Source organism: Diabrotica virgifera, chromosome 6, assembly GCF_917563875.1.
Source record: "Diabrotica virgifera virgifera chromosome 6, PGI_DIABVI_V3a".
Classification (NCBI taxonomy): Eukaryota; Metazoa; Arthropoda; class Insecta; order Coleoptera; family Chrysomelidae; genus Diabrotica; species Diabrotica virgifera.
The window spans coordinates 99,217,130-99,239,809 of NC_065448.1; the positions used below are offsets into that span (position 1 = coordinate 99,217,130).

Genomic DNA, 22,680 nt, shown 5'->3' on the forward strand with positions numbered 1-22,680 from the left:
ATTTGGGGTCTGTATCTGTTTTTATTTGTAGTTTTTATTATTTTTTGTTTTTTGTATTTTTTATTTTGTATAAGCTTTGTCCACAAATTTAAAAAAAAATTTTTTTGACAATAAAGCATACCTCTCTTTCTCTCTTTCTCTCTCTCTCTCTCTCTCTCTCTCTCTCTCTCTTCTCTCTCTCTCTCTCTCTCTCTCTCTCTCTCTCTCTCTATCTCTCTCTATCTCTATATATCTAGGTTTTACAGTGCTCCAAACTTGACCAGTTTCTCGAATTCTCATAGGAATACGATAAAAACAAAACCTTAGGCTTAGATACTTTTCTATCTATATATTTATTTATATTATAATAATTTTAACATTCCTATGCTATTATTAAGCTATTTTTGACCCTTTTCCCCGCCACCTATGAGGTAGAGTCTGGAGGCGCGTTTTTTGTGCGGTATCCCCAATAGCCCTAATCCACGGACAATTTCTAGACAAAATAATATTATTTATTATTACATCTTGAAAAGGATCTATCATAGTTATTATTTTTTCATTTTTTTTTCGATGGTCCAGGCTGCGAGTCAAGATCTGAATCAGTATCCGAGGCGAATTATTGTGGTATAATGAGAGTTAGAGTTGGCGTCATTGTCGGTAATTCATCTTCCAATTAATTTTCTTCAATAACTAATGTTGATATGTCCACGATTTTGCTGCAAATTTCACCACCACAATGGAGGCACACTGCTGAAATTTTGAGGTCTGGTTTTTGGCAACCACATGCACTTCCAATTTCCATTGCATCTGCAAAAGATGAATTTAATAAGCTCAGGGGTACTGGAGGCTTGGATGTTTGGATTGGTATCCAAAATTTTCCATGCATTTTCCAGTCCCAATCTTCTGGATCACAATGTTTACCGAGCCATGGCCATGACTGAATCTGGTGATACACTCGGAGTCTGTGGAATCGGGCTGCATCTTGTGTTGGAGGAAGTGAGAAGAGATTAAATGCATTTTTTGTCACTGTTTTAGCGAATCGTTTGTATCTCAGGGTTTCCAGAGAATCGTCTTTATTTCCGCCATATAAAGAGACGAAAAACGTTCGCCCACAACAGTAAGTAAAGATGGCTCGACTTTCCCACTGACAAATAATTTTCCCCAGAGGTTTCTTACAAATAAAATAACCACCACTCATGATGCGCGCTTACAAAAAACACAAAATGCTTGTCTGATCACAAAAATATAAATTTTACCCACTCTCAATAGTATTATCTATAATACTCAAAATACTTTTCACAATTTTTAATACGACTTCACGTGGCCAAATAGGTAGCACAACTACTGTAAGAATAAGTTAACGGCGGGTGTAATTTCCTCACCAAAATAATCTTATACCTGCGTTTGGAAGGGTATGCCATAATCCCACAGGTATTTTCCTCACCAAAATCGAAGTGATTATTTCAGGTAGATTTTACAAAAAGGCATTCAAGGGAATTATTTATCTACCTATTGTAAGAATCTACCTATTGTAAGATTACAGTAGGTACCTATAATAATTAATGAATTAATAAAATTATGGTATTTTATTTTTAGTCACAATTGCAATTTTGGCATATTTAATATGCAATGGCATATTTAATAGAAAGTAATCGCGATAAACCTTTACTGCTATTTGAAAATTTTATTTTTTATTAAGTGAAAGTTTTATGAAGTGAAAGTTTTAAAAAGTGAAGAAGTGTACTGGAGGTGTAATAAAACAATTTGTAGTGCGAAATTGTTTACTATTGGTGCAAATTTTACAATTTCTAGAAGTAGCCTACAACATAATCATGTACCAGATCGTCACTAGATAGGTCGGAAAATTGTTTCTAACTCTTGTAAACGTTAAGCCGAAGAGAATGTTACTGAAAAACCAGCAAAAATTATACGCCAAGAGCTTGCAGCTAATTTGCCTGAAACAATTCTACGATTGATATAAGAAAAAATATACGTTAATAATAAATATACGTTATAAGTTACATAAGAAAAAATATATAATTATTGACAAAAAATGATGCCTGGTCGACTTCCTTCCAATATTGATAAGGTTCAATAAGGGGAAAAATATTCCCTCTATAAACTGTGTCAAAGGTAAGATAATAGTGAAACAAATGTAAGACTTTTAGCCACACTGAATTTTATATATTATATAGATGGCACATTTTCTTACTGTACCATATATTATTTGCAATCATTCACTATCACGGGCTAATTAATGGGTATTGTATTTCTTTATTATACTGTTTACTGTCAAACAAAAAAAAACATAAACTTACAAAAATCTTTTTTATTTGTTAAAATCAGAAATTCTTAAAGCTCTCAAAATTAAGTTTAATGCTAGTAAAATTTTTATAGATTTTGAAAAAGCTATACATAATGAAATCATTCAAATATGTCCGAACACTGAAATACATGGTTGTAGATTTCACCTACTGCAAGCTTCTAGTATGTGGTAAAGAAAAATTCTGTCTCTTGATTTAACATCAGAATCAGAATATACGAATGATTGTGAAGTAGGAAAGTGGCTCAAACATACTTTGGCCTTACATATATAAAAGAAGACGTATCAGATTGTCTTGTGTTTGATTTAATGTCATGCAAACCAGAAAATGAAATTTTAGATAGATATGTTGATTATTTAGTTGAAACTTATACAGGGTGTTTGGTAAGGAAAGGACCGTAGCTTAACCTTAGATTTCTGAGGTTAAAATAGGTCGATTTAAGCTAACTTACCTTAGTACGAAAGTTGATAATAACCGAAATACAGGGTGCCAAAGTTAAACTTTTATTTTATTTATTCTTGAATATTTCCTAAACTAACAGGCATGGGATAATAATACGAAATTTGGTAAGCGGGGGTTTTTGTGACAAGAAATCTAAATTTGCCACGAAAAATGAGGTATTATCCAAAGGGCGCCACATATTATGCATTTCACCGCTCATTTGATAGGTTCATTTTTTTATTACGCACTCTATATACTTTTTGAATCAAAACTTTTATTCTCTTAAAATTTTTACTTAAAAAAGATATGCTAGATTTATCTCGCTGAACTCAACCGTTTTCGAGATAAACGCATTTTAAATCTGAGAGGCAACATAATTGTATGCATAATAATATCATTGTAGTTATAGGTACCCTAAAAATATCTTAAAACAATAAAAATTTCCAAAAATATATCGCAAATTTCTACAAATGAAATTTGCGATGCAAAATGGCAAAATTTCCGCTTCGCGTCGTTCGGCAAACTGCAATCGCGTGCGGAAAAGTATGACTTTCCGCACTTGTTAGGAAAATAACTATTGCCGGTCGCTAACGTTCACTTTCCGGTCTTGACTGGCAAAACGGTATTTTCTGTACAAAAAATTATTCAGAAAGTGTAAAACTATGAATCAGTATAAAACTATCATGCCCCGTTGGGAATTTTAATACAGAAATAAAATTAAAATATTGTTTCTCTGATGTGGTATTGCATTTTTTTTAGCTATAAACATTGAAATGTGTATTATATATGTAAAAAAACACAGAAGTAAAACACTTCTAAGTAATATACCTATTACGTAGAAGTGTTTTACTTCGGTGTTAGAGTCTTTTACATATTTTGTTTGTTACAAAAACCTCCTAATATACTTTTTCAGAGTGATTTTGTCGATTTATCTTGATTTGACCTTGAAATGACCTTTACCTGACGTGATAGAGGTCAGTGGACTCCGGATTCGTGATCAGCGACCGCAAAAACTTCCTAGTCATATGGTTTCGTCAAATAGTCAAATTTTTTTTTGTAAACATGTGTTATTATTGTAGACCTACGTTTTCGGGTTGTAGTTTCGAAATATCGAAAGCAAAGCGTACTATTTTGGAATTTGTGAATGGCTATTGGTGAAAATTTAAAAAGATTTTTGTAAGAAGTCAGGACCTCGATTTTTGACCCATCGATCATTCGCTATCTGTACACTAAACAGATACGAAGGAATACGTTCGATAACGAAGCAAAGGGTCAAAAATCGAGGTCCTGTAAGTTTAAGTCTTATAAATTTCTGAGATTCTACTAAATATAGGTTTTCCACGTTCAGTAAAACTTTTATAGGTCTGGATCCCGCGTATGAAAAACAAGAATATGTGTGTACTTTGTACGCACGTAAGAAGTTATACTTCTACTACATATTATGTGATTTTTAAGACAATACCAAAAATTTAAAAAAATAAAAGAATAAAACGCACACAAACACATTGAAAAATGCCACAAAGAAAAAATGATTTTTGAACGATAATAATTGTTGGCAAAAATTTTAAATACGCATTTTATGAAAAAAAAAATTATATAACAGATATACTTACAATCATAAAATGCATAAAAAAATAAAAAAATAAAAACTTGCATCGGGAATCGAACCCGTGAATTTCGGGACGCTTTGATTCGTAATCGAAAACTAGACTCACTCGTCCAATTCCACATTATTTGTCATGTGGAAAAATAGGGTAATTGAACGTTTTACTGTTTGACAGTTGTTTTGAATATAATTAAATTATGTAGTTTAAATTTTGTGGAAGAAAATATTAAAATATAACAAAACAGTAAGAAAACAATATATTAGATGAAGATTGGTAGAACTTTTGTTGGTAATCAAATTAAGTATGTAAATCAAAGCATTACATACCTACTAGATAAATAAATCTACGCCAAAAAATCATAATTTAAAAATAAAAATCGGACCTAATTTGGGATTTTTCTCTAAAATCCCCATTCTTGAGAAAATAAATGTACAATAGAGCGTCGATTATCCGAACGTCGATCAACCGAACGACCGCTCATTCGAACTATCGACTCCCGCGTCCCTCACTCGAATACCGAGCAAGCGTTAGTAATTGACGCTTAAAATATGTTCAATTTTCTTCAATATTGTATCCAAAAATAATTATGTTGTTGCAAAGACTGCACTTTTTTGTTTAGTTGCTAGTTGTCATTATCAAGATATAAATAAATATGTAGGTATATAAATATGGCTTTTATTCACTTGTGGATAAATATGTATGACTATAAATATGTATCAATATATTGTAGTTCGATTATCCGAACAAATCGGTTTTCCGAACACCTATGTCCCCCAATTAGTTCGGATAATCGACGCTCTACTATATTTCAACCTAATCCAAATGTATAATTACAATATGATTATAATAAAAACTACTTACCAAATTAGAATGAGTTTTCCTTGTCCAAAATAGTCCAAAAGTCCAAAAATATAGGTATATGAAAACTATTTAAAAAGGCAGTATAACTATTAACTAACTTTTGTTTGTTGTTTCTTTTCACAAAAATTCTAAAACGCAACAACCATAAATAATCAAGCTACAGCTGTACCACAGCTGTCATATTGACTAATTTTTGACATGTCATTTGAACATCCAATCAGAACAAAGTTATAATGCGCATACGCCGGGATCATAGGTTTTAACATATAAAAATTCACCCTCATATCGCCGGTAAAGAAGTATAACTTCAAAAAATTGATTAATAGCAAGCTGAAAATTTGTTATTAGCTTAAGGGTGTCTAGTCGGACAAACTTTGATATATGGGAACACTGGAACAGGGGAAGTTTTAATTGTGGAACAGGTTAAAAATTTGGAATGGTCAGACCACGAAAACGGCACATGTGTTTTGTCCGACAGAACAGACTTAAACTCTCCGAACAGAGATTAGTCAAGTCAAGTCAAGTCAAATTTATTCATCACATGCGACATTGTACAAAGTATATGTATGAGACAAGTCAAAGTTACAGACATACAAAAGTATATAAATTAATAAATATGACAAAACATACTTAAAAGTTATTTTTAGAATATGGCTCTAGCTCACAAATGTATTGATGTACACACCTCCGAAAGTTTGGCTGATGTAAATTCAGTCGTATATCTATTGGCAATTTGTTAAAGAAACTTATGGCTGCATAATGTGTGCCACCTTCCAACAAAACAGAACGATGTTGTGGAAGCATAAAGTGATTGTCTCTGAATCTTGTTGAATAAACATGGTTAAATTGAAATTTATTGAATTCATAAATTTTGCAATGTAATTACATTATACACGAAAATATATACAGACCAGGAATAGTAAGAATATTGTTTTGTCTAAAGATGCCTCTACAAGAATCTCTAAATTTCATTTTATAAATTATCCTAATAGCTCTTTTCTGAAGTAGGAATATCTGCTCTAATTCAGAGGTACAACCCCAGACTTCAATGCCATATTTGGCTATTGAGTAAAAATGGGCAAAGTATACTGTTTTTAATATTGATGTATTAAAGAGACGTGAAAGAATTCTCAATGCATAACATGCGCTACTTAATCTGGATTTCAAATTAGAAATGTGGTTTGACCATTTAAAATTACTGTCTAACAGGACCCCCAGCAACTTCGTGCAGTCTGTTTTATCTATTGCTGCTTGTATAGTGGCTTGATGGTTTAATAAATTATTTGACGTGAAAATCATATACTTTAATTTCTCTTCATTTAAAACTAGTTTGTTGGATAAGAAATAACTGTTGATGTTGTTGGTGGATACTATCTGTGTGGTTTTATTTTGCAAATTTTGATCGGATGTTGCTGTGACTAGAATGTTGGTATCATCCGCATAACTGATGATGTTAACACCACTCAGTGAATTAGTTACCAAAGCTATATCATTAATATATACTATAAAAAGTAGAGTACCCAATACACTACCCTGAGGGACACCATAATGGATATCCAATGTGTTTGATTCGTTTACAAGTCCATTAGATGTTATCTTTACTTTTTGTCTTCTATTTTCTAGGTAGGAAGTAAACCATTTTAGAACTACACCACGAATACCAATCCTCTCAAGTTTTGTTAGCAACAAATTATGATCCAAAGTATCAAAAGCCTTGGACAAATCGAAAAATAAACCGCATGCCTTCTCTCGTCTGTCCAAAGCATCCAACACTAAGCTGACGAAATTTGCAAGAGCTGTAGTTGTAGACTTAGAAGATGTAAAACCATGTTGAAAATTATGCAAGACACTATGCTTTTTTTGGAATGCGTTCATTCTAGTATAAACCAGAGTTTCAATTATCTTTGAAAACACAGGCAAGAGACTTATGGGACGGTAGTTGTTAAGGTCATCTTTATCACCACTTTTGAATAAAGGGATTACAATAGATAGTTTAAACATACTAGGAAATATTCCTTGTTGAAAAGAGGCATTACAAATATCCGTCAGTGGATCTGCAAGAGCGTGAATGCATTGTTTTAATAACTTAGGGGAAATCTGATCAAAACCACAACTGTGTTTGGATTTAAAACTTCCGACTATACTAGTTATTTCCTGTGGGTTAGTTGGATATAAAAACAAAGAACAACTATTACGGTTTTTTGATGCTGATGTAAACTCACCTATTTTAGTAGGATCCAAAGCGGCAAGTAACTTTGGAGCCATTTCGACAAAATGGTGGTTAAACTTGTCTGCTAAATTATTATTATTATCACTAGGTACTTTTGAGTTGTTTTGTTTCCCGACTGTTAAGTTTACTAAATGCCAAATACATTTCATTTTATTTGATGATTCGTTTAACTGTCTCATGAAGTGACTACTTTTTGCTGCTTTTAATTTAATTGAATATTCTGTCTTTGCTAAATGAAGGACTGGCCTAAGATTACTATTTTGCTGACAGATCGTTTCTAAAAGTTTTAGCTGATCCCTTAAATTGTACAGTTCCTGCGTAAACCAATTCGAACGTGTACATTTTTTAGGTTTACATTTAAGTAGTGGAAAATGGGACCGAAAGTAATTTTGGATAGTATTTAAAAAAGCTAATGATTTATCCTCAGCAGAAATTGTATTAAATACCTCTGACCAATTTGTTGACTCAAGGGTTTGAACAAAACGATTTATGTTCCTTTCACTATATGAACGGATGAATATATAGGCATCATTGTCTGTGTTAATGCTACATTGGAACAATTGCGATTAAACTCTCATGCAAAAATCAGACTGCGATTTATCACCAAATGGGCGTTTTAATGAGTGGAACATGTAGAATATGTCAAATGACAGGAATTATGACAGGTGATAAATAGCAGTCTGATTTTTGCATGAGAGTTTAATCTCTGTTCGGAGAGTTTAAGTCTGTTCTGTCGGACAAAATAAATGTGCCGTTTTCGTGGTTTGACCGTTCCAAATTTTTAACCTGTTCCACAATTAAAACTGCCCCCGTTCCAGTGTTCCCTTATATCAAGTTTATCCGACTAGACACCCTTAAGCTATTAACAAATTTTCAGCTTGCTATTAATCAACTTTTTTTTCATACGCGGGATCCAGACCTATTAGAGCATTCCACATTGTTTTGATTGCAAGTAGTTAGGTATTACAAAGTGAAAGTGAAAAGAAATTTAAACTTTCTTAAACTCAAGTTGGTTTTCCCAGAAATTATAATGTAAGGAAATTAACGACTTTATATTCGGATTTCGGATTCTTTCATAATAAATATTCTAAATTACATCTATCTTTTTATTTTATTACCTGAGTGAGTTGGTGAGGAAAATACCTGCCGGATTAATATGGACCTTTAAATTTGGTGAGGAAAATACCTGTAGGATTATATGGTTTTACTGGTTCGTGAGGAATTTACCTCCGCCCTAAGTTAAGTAGTGGGGAACCGACTGCTGTGACACCCAGGATAAATTATAATAATAAAAGTAATAGCAGGCAAATATTCATTCCGGTATGGAGCAAGAAAGACGTAACTGCAAATTTTCTCAATTCCTGTTTATTGCGAATTAACTTCTAAAATATTATGAACAGATGATACAAACCCTAATAGCACACGACGTCCTTTGGACGTCCAAAATAGGTCCATTTTTGGTCCTTACGTCCATGGACTATAAACGGACGTCCTTTGGACGTCCCATGTTGGACGTCCTTCGGAAGGAATAAATATGGACGTCCTTTGGACGTCCGACGTTGGACGTCCTTCGGACGGAATAAATATGGACGTCCTTTGGACATCCGACGTTGAACGTCCTTTGGACGTCCATACTGGACGAAATACGGACGTTTTATGAACGCTTATATATTATATTGGACACATTATACCAATTACGGGATCAAATAGCAAAATAATTCAATAAAATATTAACTTTACGCGTTAACTTTACGTTAATGAAATACAGTAAAACCTGTCAGTAACGGCCACTAAAATGAAAGAACTATTGGCCGATATAGAAAGGTGGCCGTTATTGCCAGTTTTTGTAGTCTAGATATACAGTAAAACTTGTGTTACTGGCCACCTGATAAAATCGGCCACCTGTACTAACGGCCGGTTTAAATATTCCCCAAACCAATTATATCTGGACTACAAAAACTGGCAATACCGGTCACCTTTCTATATCGGCCAATAGCTTTTTCATTTTTAGTGGCCGTTACTGACAGGTTTTACTGTAATTGGTTTGGGGAATTTTTAAACTGACCGTTAGTACAGGTGGCCGGTGTTTGCAGGGGGCCGGTAACACAGGTTTTACTGTAGTTTAAATCGAAAAGATTAACGGTCGGTTTCATAATCAGTTAAAGTGGACTTTAAATTTTAAGTTGGTACCTTTATCAATGCAATTCATATGGGTAAATGTCAACTTTAAAGTGAACTTTAGTTAATGTTCACTTTAAGTTGATTATGAAACCGGGCGTTAATCTTAATTCAAAATTGTATATACAATTATTACAATTATAAACAAACTATATAGTTTAATATCCAAAACATGTTTTTGATTTTATGTAATGTAATGAAAATCTTATTTGTAAATTATTGGTTACAATGTTTAACAATAGGAAATATTCAAGAATAAATAAAATAAAAGTTTAATCCTAACAACACAAAACATTCCAGGAATATAGGTACTACCGTTCTATTCCGTGAACATCTATCTGATTAAATTATGGGTGGAAAGTTACCACAAGATATTCTATGAACATAGTACAATGTCTTCCTGGAGGGGTAAAATTTTCCATTACAAGATTTTAAGAGAGGCCATTTACTGTTCAATTTGCGTTCATTTTCAAATTTGCCGCGCGAGTATCTATGTAGCGTCGCGTGGTCATTGGTCATCACATTTCATTTTCATAAGATAACCGATAACCTAAAAATTTAGTAAAAATCATGTAAAAATTTTGATTGGAAAAAAATGCATCGATAAGGGGGTGTGGGAAATGGAAATTAGTGGCTTTTCTGCTGTACTGTCTGCTAGTCAAATCACACAACACTTTTTTCTATGCTGCTAGTTTTTGCTCTGGGCTCTGGCTGGATCTCTTGTTTAAACAATTTTGTAAGTATTATAAAATCCGTTTTCAATTTTCTTTATTCTTTATGAAACGAATCATTTATGCATGCATATTATTACCTGTAAATAGTACCTATTTCCTATTTCTTTTGATTTTTAATTGTAAAGAATAGAAAAATTACCCTTCATTTCAATTTTTTTTAGAATCAGCTGAAAGTGGCCTACAAAAAAAAAACCAAGAAGGAAATGTATAGCCTTGTGGCTATGAAAGGCAAAAGAGAGATATAAAAAGTATATTGGCTAGTTGGAAGAAAGTCCACATTGTCCATGCATAATAAGTTATTACTTTATCAACAAATATCAAGAAGATAGCAGGGTCACGAGCAACAACTTCATAAGTTCAAGAATATCGAGGAAATCCAGCTCCTCGATACTACTGGGCAAACTAGAAGATTGAAGAGGACAAAGCCTTTTGAACTAGTTTGAGTGATAGGTGATAGTGAAAAACGGAGCATAGTGCTTGTGTGCTGTGCCTGTGTATGTTAGAATAGTGCACGATCTTGTTAGATTAGATAAGAGACGCTATGGGGTAAGCTCTTCATTTTAAGAAACAGTAGTAATTTAGGTTAAATTAAAATTGCTCATTGGTCAGTTATGACCAGATTGTTTTTTTATGTTTGGCACAAAGGACTTAAGTCAGAATTGCACATTGATAATGTTTTGATGATTTCTGGACCAGAAAAAAACTGTTGTAGATGTAAACTGTATGTACAGTAGAATCTACTACAGTACTGTAGAAATCATCAAAACATTATCGATGTGCAATTCTGACTTAAGCCCTTTTTCCCAAACATCAGAGAATTGTAATGTACAATAATTCTCCTATCTGCTTTTTCATGAATTTTGTAGGAGATGAAAAACCATTTTTAGGATCATTTGCTTTCACATGTAAATTTTGACATGTTTTGTAGTAAATAGATAGTTGAATTTACTACAAAACATGTCAAAAAATATATGAAAACAGGAGGTGACTATAAAAAAAGTTTTTAGTCTCTTACAAAACTCATGAAAAAACAAATCGGAGGTATGTCACATCAGTGACTATATCCAGGGAATGTCTAAAAAATATACTTTGATGTCCCAAGAACCAAATATAACCTACAGTCCATCTAATTTACTTAATGTTGCAGGTCATTATCTACGCCAGAGATCTAAGTTGACATAGTTGCCAAAGTATAAAAAGATCCTGAATCCATTTTAAATCCATTTTTAGGATCATCTGCTTTCACATGTAAATTTTGACATGTTTTGTAGTAAATAGATAGTTGAATTTACTACAAAACATGTCAAAAAATATATGAAAACAGGAGGTGACTATAAAAAAAGTTTTTAGTCTCTTACAAAACTCATGAAAAAACAAATCGGAGGTATGTCACATCAGTGACTATATCCAGGGAATGTCTAAAAAATATACTTTGATGTCCCAAGAACCAAATATAACCTACAGTCCATCTAATTTACTTACTGTTGCAGGTCATTATCTACGCCAGAGATCTAAGTTGACATAGTTGCCAAAGTATAAAAAGATCCTGAATCCATTTTAAATCAAATATATCACATAATTATTGTAAACGTGGATTATACAACAAAACAAATTAATATTCAATGTAAATAAGTAAAAACTTAAGAAATAGAGAACAAGAATTAAGTTATAATCTTTTAAGATTTGCAGTGCAAGAGTTTTTGCACTGCATTGTTAATAATTAAAAAACGGCTCCGAACTCTTGGCAAAAAGCTGGTAGGTTTCTTTGTATAAGTTTGTCTACAATAACAACTAAAAAAGATGTCAGATACCTCGATTATTCCAAGTCGTTATAAAATTAGGTGAAATTTATATTTTTATAGTAGAGGATCTTTTTATAGTAAAGTAAATAATAAAAACAGTAAATATAATAAATAAAACAGATACTTATAGTAAAGAATATAAACAAATATGAAGTGTCATCACCGTAACTGTCAAATAAATGTTACCAATTTATTCTAAAATGTCACCTTCGTTCGATTACAGTTACAGTGTGATCCGAACAAATCTGCTTCATAAAAACGCTTTATAATCCATTTATACAAATTAAATGAAACATATTATTGTGTATTTCTTTAGGTTAACATTAATAGAAATCTTCAAATATTATTTCTACGCGTATATAATAAAATATGTCTAGTGGCTGTAATTCCATTGTACTCGGCAAAGTGATTCTAAAAAAGAACACACCTACCGCCTAAATATTTCAGTTAAAATAAATAACAGTTAGTAAATTAGACGAAGTATGTAGATATATACAGGGTGTAACAAAAATACAGGTCATAAATTTAATCACATATTCTGGGACCAAAAATAGTTTGATTGGACCTAACTTACCTTAGTACAAATGTGCACACAAGAAAAGTTACAGCCCTTTGAAGTTATATATATATATATATATATATATATATATATATATATATATATATATATATATATAATAGCACTAAGGGCCTTAGAGGCCCATGGCTTGAAAAGTTTGTTTTTTTCTTCATTTTCACGTTTCTTTATGTACTGAGATCTTCTCTGGCTTGATATGTGATTTTTCTCCATTCCTTCCTGTTATTCATTTTTCTTTTCTGACCCTGCAGCACCATTCTTTCCAAATCTTTTTCGACCTCTTGCTTCCATCTATTTTTCGGCCTTCCTCTTCTCTTTCTTGAAGCTGTAGTGTAGTTTAGTACCATTTTTGGAGTCCTCGTGTTTGGCATCCTTTCAAATGTGACCTCGCCATCTAAGTCTCTGTGCCTTTATCACTCATTTGAAGTTACAAGATGAAGTGATTTTTTCCAATATATCGAAAACTATTAGAGATTTTTTATTGAAAATGGACATGTGGCATTATTATGGCAGCAGTATCTTACGAAAAAACTATAGTAAAATTTGGACACCCCATAAAAATATTTTGGGGGTTTTGTTCCTTTAAACCCCCCCAAACTTTTGTGCACGTTTCAATTTAATTATTATTGTAGTACCATTTAAACACAACGTTTTAAAAACTTTTTTGCCTCTTATTGCTTTTTCGAAAAGTCAATTTTTATCGAAATATTTTGAATATTTGTCAAATCCACCACATATTTGTATATGGTTAAGTACGATTATGGAGACTTGGTAATAATATGCAGACTTATTTATGCTTTACATTTTTAGGTATATTTTGAACCATATTAAAAAAGAAGCCAGATCTCGATAAAATGTGCCTTATCGAAAAAATACAAAGAGGCAAAAAAGTTTTAAAAACATTCTGTTTAACTAATGGTACCTCAGTAATAGTTTAATTGGAACATACACAAACATTTGGGGGGTTTAAAGGAACAAAACCCCCATAAAATTTTTATGTAGACATGTTAAAAAAGAAGTCACAACTCGATAAAAACTGCCTTATCTGAAAAATACTAAGAAACAAAAATATTGAATTTAACTAATGGTACCACAATAATAAAATTGAATTGGAACGTACACAAAAGTTTGGGAGGATCTAAGGGATCAAGACCCCCATAAAATTTTTATGGGGTGCACAAATTTCACCATAATTTTTCTTTAAGATATTCCTGCCATAATACTGCCACATGTCCATTTTCAATAAAAAATCGCTAATAGTTTTCGATATAATCGAAAAAATCGATTTTCATTTTGTAATTTCAAAGGGCTGTAACTTTTTTTATGTGCATATTTGTACTAAGGTAAGTTAGGTTCATTCGAACTATTTTTGGTCCCAGAATATGTGATTTAATTTATGACGTGTATTTTTGTTACACCCTGTATATACAACCGATTACGCACCACCTTAAAAATTGGGCATTTTTGATGTCTCGAATTTCCTAAACCTGTTGTTGCATCTAAGTGATTTTTTTATAATATTCTAGCCTAGGCCCTAGGCTATAGGTTAAGTACCTCCTTATGCTTGTCATGCACGGGGAGCTATACTGTAATATATATTATATCACATCGCACTCTATAGTAATGAGTGAGCCTGCACATACGGAACCATTTGTTTCCTGTCTGCAGGCTCACTCATTACTATAGAGAGCGATATGATATAATGTACATATATTACAGCATAGCTCCCTGTGCATGACAAGCTTAAGGAGGTAACCTATAGCCTAGGCTATAATATTATAAAAAAATCACTTAGATGAAACAACAGGTTTAGGAAATACGAGACATCAAAAATACCCCATATTTAAGGTGGTGCGTTAATTTCTTGGAGAAGTGTATTGTAATTTAATGTAAATAATGTAATATCCAATAATTGTAATTTAATATAAGATGTAATATAAGTTCCTTAAAAAATATATTTTTTATTTCCCACGACATTAGATGGATGTTCGGCAGCAAGACATTGGACCAAACTGGGACGTCCTATGAAGGCCAATTGACGTCCACCGAACGTCCCTTCGGATGTTAAGTGGACCTCCATTGGGCGTTTGGCAACGTGGCATTTGGACCAAAATTGGACGTCCTGTTAAGGTCCAATTCACGTCCCCTAGAACATCCGGTTAAGGTCCAATTTACTTCCGATTAAGGTCCAATTTACGTCCGATTAAGGTCCCATTTACGTCCGATTAAGGTCCAATTTACGTCCTATTAATGTCCAATTTACGTCCGATAAGGTCCAATTTACGTCCGATTAAGGTCCAATTTACGTCCGATTAAGGTCCCATTTACGTCCGATTAAGGTCCAATTTACGTCCTATTAAGGTCCAATTTACGTCCGGTTAAGGTCCAATTTACGTCCGATTAAGGTCCAATTTACGTCCGATTAAGGTCCCATTTACGTCCCATTAAGGTCCAATTTACGTCCGATTAAGGTCCAATTTACGTCCGATTAAGGTCCAATTTATGTCCGATTAAGGTCCAATTTACGTCCGATTAAGGTCCAATTTACGTCCGATTAAGGTCCAATTTACGTCCGATTAAGGTCCAATTTACGTCCCCTCGGACCTTAGATGGACGTCCAATGGACGTTCGGTAGCGCGACATTTGGACCAAAATAGGACGTATAAAGGACGTTCCTCGGACGAAAACGGACGTCCAATGGACGTCCCTAAAGTCCGTGAAGGACGTCCAATGGACGTCCATTGGACGTCCTTGTGCTATTAGGGAAAACGACCGAACTGTGAGAATGTTCTGAGCCACTATAGGGTAGTTGCGTCGTTACTGAAATACGTGCTACGTTAGACCTTGTTTCAGATGCATAATGACGCAACTGTAGATAGGGTTGAAAATGGGGGGATTAAATTAATATAATGAAATTCGAACCAATATAGATGAAAATATAAGCCATCGTTGTCAGAAAACAAACGCCATACTGATGCTCGTGGACGATTACCCTTCATTTATTCACTATTTTAAATATTTAAAAATCGTTTTTTTTGCTCTTCTGAAGAATTTTGCATTTTGCGGTTGCGTCCTTCTTCTTCTGGACCGGCGAATTTGTCCTCAAACAACTTCTTGGGCCTTTTCTTATGCTTAGGGTTTTAAGTTTTATATTGGGGAGAAAGGTCAAAAATAGATTAATTATAGCATAGGAATGGTAAAATCATAATAAATCGTATGAATAAAAAAAATATATAGACAGAAACGTAAGCCAAACGTTTTGTTTTTATTGTATTCCTATGAGAATTCGAGAATCTGGTCAAATCTGGAGCGCTGTAAAACCTAGATAAATAAATAGAATTAAACAACTTTATAGTGGAAATTGTTCGCTAAAAAACCCTTTACAAAATTGGTATAGTGTTATTTTATTGTAAAATGAACAGAAAAAAAGTTATAACCTTCAAAAGGAAACTTGTTAAAAATTTTTTACTTATTTTTGTCTATATCTTTTTTGTTTGTCACTTGATAATAAAAAGTAATAGAAAGAAAATTGTAGAAAATTTATTTTTCTACATTTTATCTTTTATTAGATTTTCCGTAGGGTTGGTAGTTTACGAGATATAGCGCGAAACCCCTTTGCACCCCTTTTCCAAGATGGCGGCCGGGGGACAAGGGTGGCGACCTCAAAAACTTGAACTTAAGCTCCTACTGATCTCCTCTACACAATAAAAAATAAAATTGACTCCTCTAACAAATGCAAGGTACGGTTTAAAAAATGTAACATTTCAATGGACTACTTATATTATGATATCGTAATCCGCGATCAAACACTAGAAACAAACACAACAAAATTTTAGATGAAGTCTAATCCAGAATACAAGCCGAAGGCATAACTTTAAATAATGATAAATGTGTGATTGCTGTTCAAAACTAGGTCACAAAATTTCAACTGAAGGAGTGTCAATTGCACCTGAAAGGATTTCGGCATTTTTGTTAATTTTCCAAAACCGTCTAACAAAATAGAATTACTACAGTTTTTAGGTATGATAAATTTTTATGTAGATTTATACCTAAACGTTCTGAAATCTTAGAGCTCCTTACGTTATTATTGAAGAAGAGTGTTACATTTATCTGGGGCAGTCCGCAGAAACAAGCCTTTGTAAGAGTTGAGGAATTACTGCAAAAATGTCCTTGTCCACAAAAATGTCCACAAAATTTCAACTGCAAGGAGTGTCAATTGCACCTGAAAGGATTTCGGCATTTTTGTTAATTTTCCAAAACCGTCTAACAAAATAGAATTACTACAGTTTTTAGGTATGATAAATTTTTATGTAGATTTATACCTAAACGTTCTGAAATCTTAGAGCTCCTTACGTTATTATTGAAGAAGAGTGTTACATTTATCTGGGGCAGTCCGCAGAAACAAGCCTTTGTAAGAGTTGAGGAATTACTGCAAAAATGTCCTTGTTTAGCTTACTTTGACCTTACCAAACAGATAGCAGTTTCGGCGGATGCCTCATTATTTGGATTGGGAGTATGGTTGATTCAGTTTAATGGGGGTAAAAGGAAATTGTTGCCTATGCTTCTAGTTTGCTCTTTTCCACTGAAAAAAGATACGACCAAATAGAGCGGGAAGCCCTAGCTCTGACATGGGATGCTGACAAGTTACAGAAATATATCACTGAAATACCGATTATTTTAGAGACTGACCACATACCGTTATTCCAAGTACTAAAATCAAAACCCATTGATGAGCTCACACCTCGTTTGCAAAGACTTAGATTATAAGATAAAATTAGATTGATAAGATATGACTATGATATTCATTATACTCCGAGCAAAGAGCTGGTTGTAGCGGATGACTTTCACGTCGGTTTGATGAGAATAGCAGTGACCCAATCCATCTTCAATTCTCCCAATGAAGATCAATTAGCAAGCGAAGTGGAAGTTCATGTACATCTTATAGTTGGTTCGTTTCAAGTAAAGCTTTATTTTATTGAAGAAATTAAGAAAGAACAAATAAAAGATCCCATTTGTTTAACATTAAAAGAATATTGTATGCCGGTTTGACCTGAACAAAATAACATAGAGGTATGCTTAAGGCCTTATTATAATTATAGGTTGTCTTTTAGCGATAATCTACTATTAACAAATTCTCGATTATTAGAAGTCTACAATTTCGGTGTTTAGAATATCTCCACCAAGGTCCATTACTTACTTACTTATTCCTCTTCACTCCATGCGGAGCATAGGGCGCCAACTGTCTGCCTCCATTCTGTCCTATCCTTTGCACTAATCTTTATTTCTGTCCAGGTTTTCCCAATTGCATTAATTTCTTTGTTCACACTTCTTTTTCACGTTTCTACGGGTCTACCTGGTCTTCTCTTGCCATGTGGTGTGTATTCTAGGGCTTGCCTCGCTATGTCTGTATCAGGTCTTCTTAGTGTGTGCCCCATCCAAATCCATTTCCTTTTGCATATTGTCTTAGATATGGGTACCTAATTAGTTCTTGTCCATAATTCTTGGTTTGATATGCGGCTTGGCCAGTAAATGTTAAGAATCTTCCTTAGGAATTTATTTATAAACACTTGCATCTGTCCGATACATTTTCTTGACACTTCCCAAGTTTCTGCTCCGTATAATAACACAGTCTTCACGTTGCTGTTGAATAATCTTATCTTGGTTTTACTTGTCATCTGACGTGAAAGCCACATTTTCCTTATAGACCGGGCAGTATCGTCGCCCCCGCTAGCGAAATTATTCCGATTCGATTTTTTTGCACAAACTTACTCAAAAAGAGGTCCTTATAACATATCCACAGGGTGCCGGGCGGTGCCGTGGTCGAAAAATTGTTTAAACAATTTTTTTTAAACAAATTCACAAAAATATTTTTTTTTATTTCGAAAAATTTTTTTTTAGATAAATTGGCTTATTCTGAGCAAAAAACGTCTCTTGTCATTTTTTTATAAAATTAATTGTTGTCGAGTTATATGCGATTAAAAATTTGAAAAATGCGAAAATGGCCATTTTCAAGGCTTAATAACTCGATTAAACATTATTATTATGAAATTTAAAAAGTCAGCAAATCAAGTTTCAAATCCCTTCTTCAAGGTCCTGAAAGATTTTTGTCATTATTTTATTAGAAATCTGTTATTTTTAATTATAAACAATTAGCGCTATAGTCCAGGATTTATCGTCGCCCCCGTTAGTGAAATTATTCCGATTCCATTTTTTTGCAGAAACTTACTCAAAAGGAGGTCCTTATAACATATCCACAGGGTGCCGGGCGGTGACGTGGTCGAAAAATTGTTTAAACAATTTTTTTAAACAAATTCACAAAAATAATTTTTTACTTCGAACAATTTTTTTAGATAATTTGGGACATTCTGAGCAAAAAATGTCTCTTGTAATTTTTTTCTAAAATTGATTGTTGTCGAATTATACGTGATTTAATATTTGCAAAATGCGAAAATGGCCATATAACTCGACAACAATCAATTTTAGAGAAAAATCACAAGAGACCTTTCTTGCTCAGAATAACCCAAATTATCTAAAAAAATCGTTCGCAATAAAAAAAATATTTTTGTGAATTTGTTTTAAAAAAAATTGTTTAAACAATTTTTCGACCACGGCACCGCCTGGCACCCTGTGGATATGTTATAAGGACCTCGTTTTGAGTAAGTTTCTGCAAAAAAATGGAATCGAAATAATTTCACTAACGGGGGCGACGATGAATCCTGGACTATAGCGCTAATTGTTAATAATTAAAAATAACAGCTTTCTAATAAAATAACGACAAAAATCTCTTCAGGACCTTGAAGAAGGGATTTGAAACTTGATTTGGTGACTTTTTGAATTTCATAATAATAATGTTTAATCGAGTTATTAAGCCTTGAAAATAGTTATTTTCGCATTTTTAAAATTTTTAATCGCATATAACTCGACAACAATCAATTTTACAAAAAAATGACAGGAGACCTTTTTTGCTCAGAATAAGCCAATTTATCTAAAAAAATTTTGTTCGAAATGAAAAAATTATTTTTGTGAACTTGTTAAAAAAATTGTTCGACCACGGCACCGCCCGGCACCCTGTGGATATGTTATAAGGACCTCTTTTTGAGTAAGTTTGTGCAAAAAAATCGAATCGGAATAATTTCGCTAGCGGGGGCGACAATACTGCCCGGTCTATTAGCATATTGAATGCGTTTTGAGCTATTCCTTTTTTTCTTTTGTTTTGATTCTGGCCTTGGTTTAGAACCTTTAGCCACGTAACTACATATAAAATTATTATTCGTTCATAAGTATAAAATTGTCCAGTATACTAGTATACACTTAAAAATAAAGAATAATAAAAAATAAAGCTTACAAATAACAATGTCTACTTATGTTAATAAATACAACTATATTAATTTTATTAGGAGCTATTCCTATTCTCCGTTATACGTCCTCCTCCGTCCCTCCTTTGTTGTTCAAAATACTGCCCAAGTAGTTAAATTTCTCTGCCGTTTCTAATTCCGTGCCTCCCAGTGATGTTCCCATTTATCTTGGTGTATTTATTTTCATTATCTTAGTTTTTCTGACGTTTATGTTAAGTCCGACCTTCTTCCCTGCCTCTGCTACTTTTTCAGTTTTGCGTTGCATGTGTTGTCTTTTTTCTGTTAAAAGCCATATGTCATCTTCAAATTCCAAGTCCTCAAGTTGGTTAAAAATATTCCATCTTATTCCAGTCCTATTACTAGTAGCCTTAGACATGATCCAGTCGATTACTATCAGGAATAAGGTTGGAGAGAGCACACAGCCTAGTCTTACTCCTGTACCAATATCTATTTGTTCTGTTAACTTGCCTTCGTGGACTATGCGTGCTGTGGACCCTTCGTAGAACAGTTTTATAATTCTGATATACTTGGGAGACAGTCCGTATTTCTCTAGCAATTTCCATAAGGCTTTGCGATATACACGATCAAACGCTTTCTCGAAGTCTATAAAGTTCACATATAGCTTATTCTGCCACTCTAATGATTGCTCTATAATCGTTCTCATCGTACAAATGTGGTCAATGCAGGATCTTCGTGCCCGGAATTCAGCTTGGTTTTCTCTTATAACTTTATCAAACTCCTTCTTCATTCTTTCAAGCATGATTCGGGTCATTATTTTGCTTGTTGTGCATAGCAGGGTGATCGGCCTCTAATTTTCACATTTGGATGTGTCGCCTTTTTTTTTTTTTACAATTTTTACAATTAAGCCTTGCGTCCATTCTCTGGGTAGCTCTTCGGTTCTCCAAATTTGATTTAAAAGTATGTACAGTATAGAGGTGGACGTTTCGATGTCTGCTTTGATTAACTCAGCAGAGATATTGTCTATTCCGGCAGCTTTTCCTCTTTTTAATTGTTTAATTGCATCTTTTATATCTTCATGGGTGAATTCTTCGGTGTTCATGTTCATTGGTTGTCTGTTAGGTTCCTCTTCTATTTCGTTTATTATATTCTGTTCTTTATACATTTCTTTGAAATATTACATCCATCTAGTAAGAATTTGTTGTTTTGTTTTCAGTACGACACCATCTTTATCTTTTATTTTAGTGGTACCATTTCGGCTTGTTCTTGTCAAGGTTCTTGTGATGTCGTGCAATTTTTTTAGGTCGTTTTCTCTCGCCTCATTTTCAGCTTCATTAATGAGTCCGTTGTGGTATGATCTTTTGTCATTTCTTGCGCTTCTTTTGACTTCTTTGTTTTTTCCCAGTATTTCTGTTCTAATCGTTGCTTCTCATCGTCGTCTTTCATTCCTAGTAACTTGACTTTAATTTGTTTACGTTCTTGTATCTTGTCCCATGTTGTTTTTGTCACCCAGAGTTTGTTACTGTTTTTCTTGTAGCCAACTGTTTCCACTGCCGTTTTCTTTATCGTCTCTTTATACTTGTTCCAGAGTTCCTCAACAGTGGCTTCCTCTATGTCGCCGGCAGTTCTCCAATTATTTTGCATTTGCTCTCTGAATTCATTTTGTACGTCATTTCCATCTCTGATCCAGTGAACATTTTATTTTTCTCTATTCGGCGTTCTCTTTGCTGCTGCTGGCAGCTTAACTGTAAATTTCGCTCTCACTAATACATGATCGGACCCTACATCTGCCCCTCTCATAGATCTTACATCCAGTAGTGATTTCCTCCATCGTCTATTTATTGTAATAGACTGTAATGTGGTCTATTTGGTTTTGTACTTCACCTCCTGGAGAAATCCACGTTATCTTGTGTATGCGCTTGTGTGGGAAGATACTTCCGCCAATCATTAAGTTGTTTTGGGCACAGAAGTCAGTAAACATTTCACCATTTTCATTTATTTCTCCTAAGCCTTCCCTATCCATTACAAACTCTTTTCTCTCATTTTCTCCACCTATTTTGGCGTTCATATCCCCCATCACTATTAAGGTATCACCAAGGTCATTTAGGGAGTGTAAAATGTATAGCGAGAGCCAAAGCTTCAATATGGTGGTTAGGTCTATCTCCTCAGATAGCCAATTTAGTCAGAAATTGTCCTATATGCATAGAACATAGAACAAATCTGGTAGAGCACCTTATAAGGAATCCTTTTCCGAAGCGCCCATGGCAGAAAGTTTCTTTGGACCTTTTTAAACATAACTGTTGGTACTTATTCGCTACTGGCTATTAGTCCCGTTTCTTCGAGATGTTTAACTTAACCACTATGACTGAATTGGTAATAATATCCAAACTTAAGAATTTTTCAGTCGGTATGGGATTCCGGAGATAGGGCCTCAATTCAGTACTCAATTTAGAATATTTGCTTCTCGATATGATTTCAAACATATTACTAGCAGTCCTTATTTCCTTCAATCCAATGGATATATAGAGGCTGCAGTTAAAATAGCGAAAAATCTCCTTAAGAAAAATGAAGACCTCAAGGTCGCGTCTCACCATCAAATAATTTGATCAAACAGTTTGAGCAAACTCCGGAAGT

At 33.6% G+C, this 22,680-nt stretch overlaps 1 long non-coding RNA gene across 1 annotated transcript; it reads left to right on the forward strand.

Moving 5' to 3' along the window:
• Window positions 1-9,790: 9,790 nt before the first annotated feature.
• Window positions 9,791-10,752, forward strand: LOC126886662 (uncharacterized). The gene is made up of 2 exons (XR_007698741.1): window positions 9,791-10,356; window positions 10,516-10,752. It is a non-coding gene; the product is annotated as an uncharacterized LOC126886662 (long non-coding RNA).
• Window positions 10,753-22,680: the final 11,928 nt, after the last annotated feature.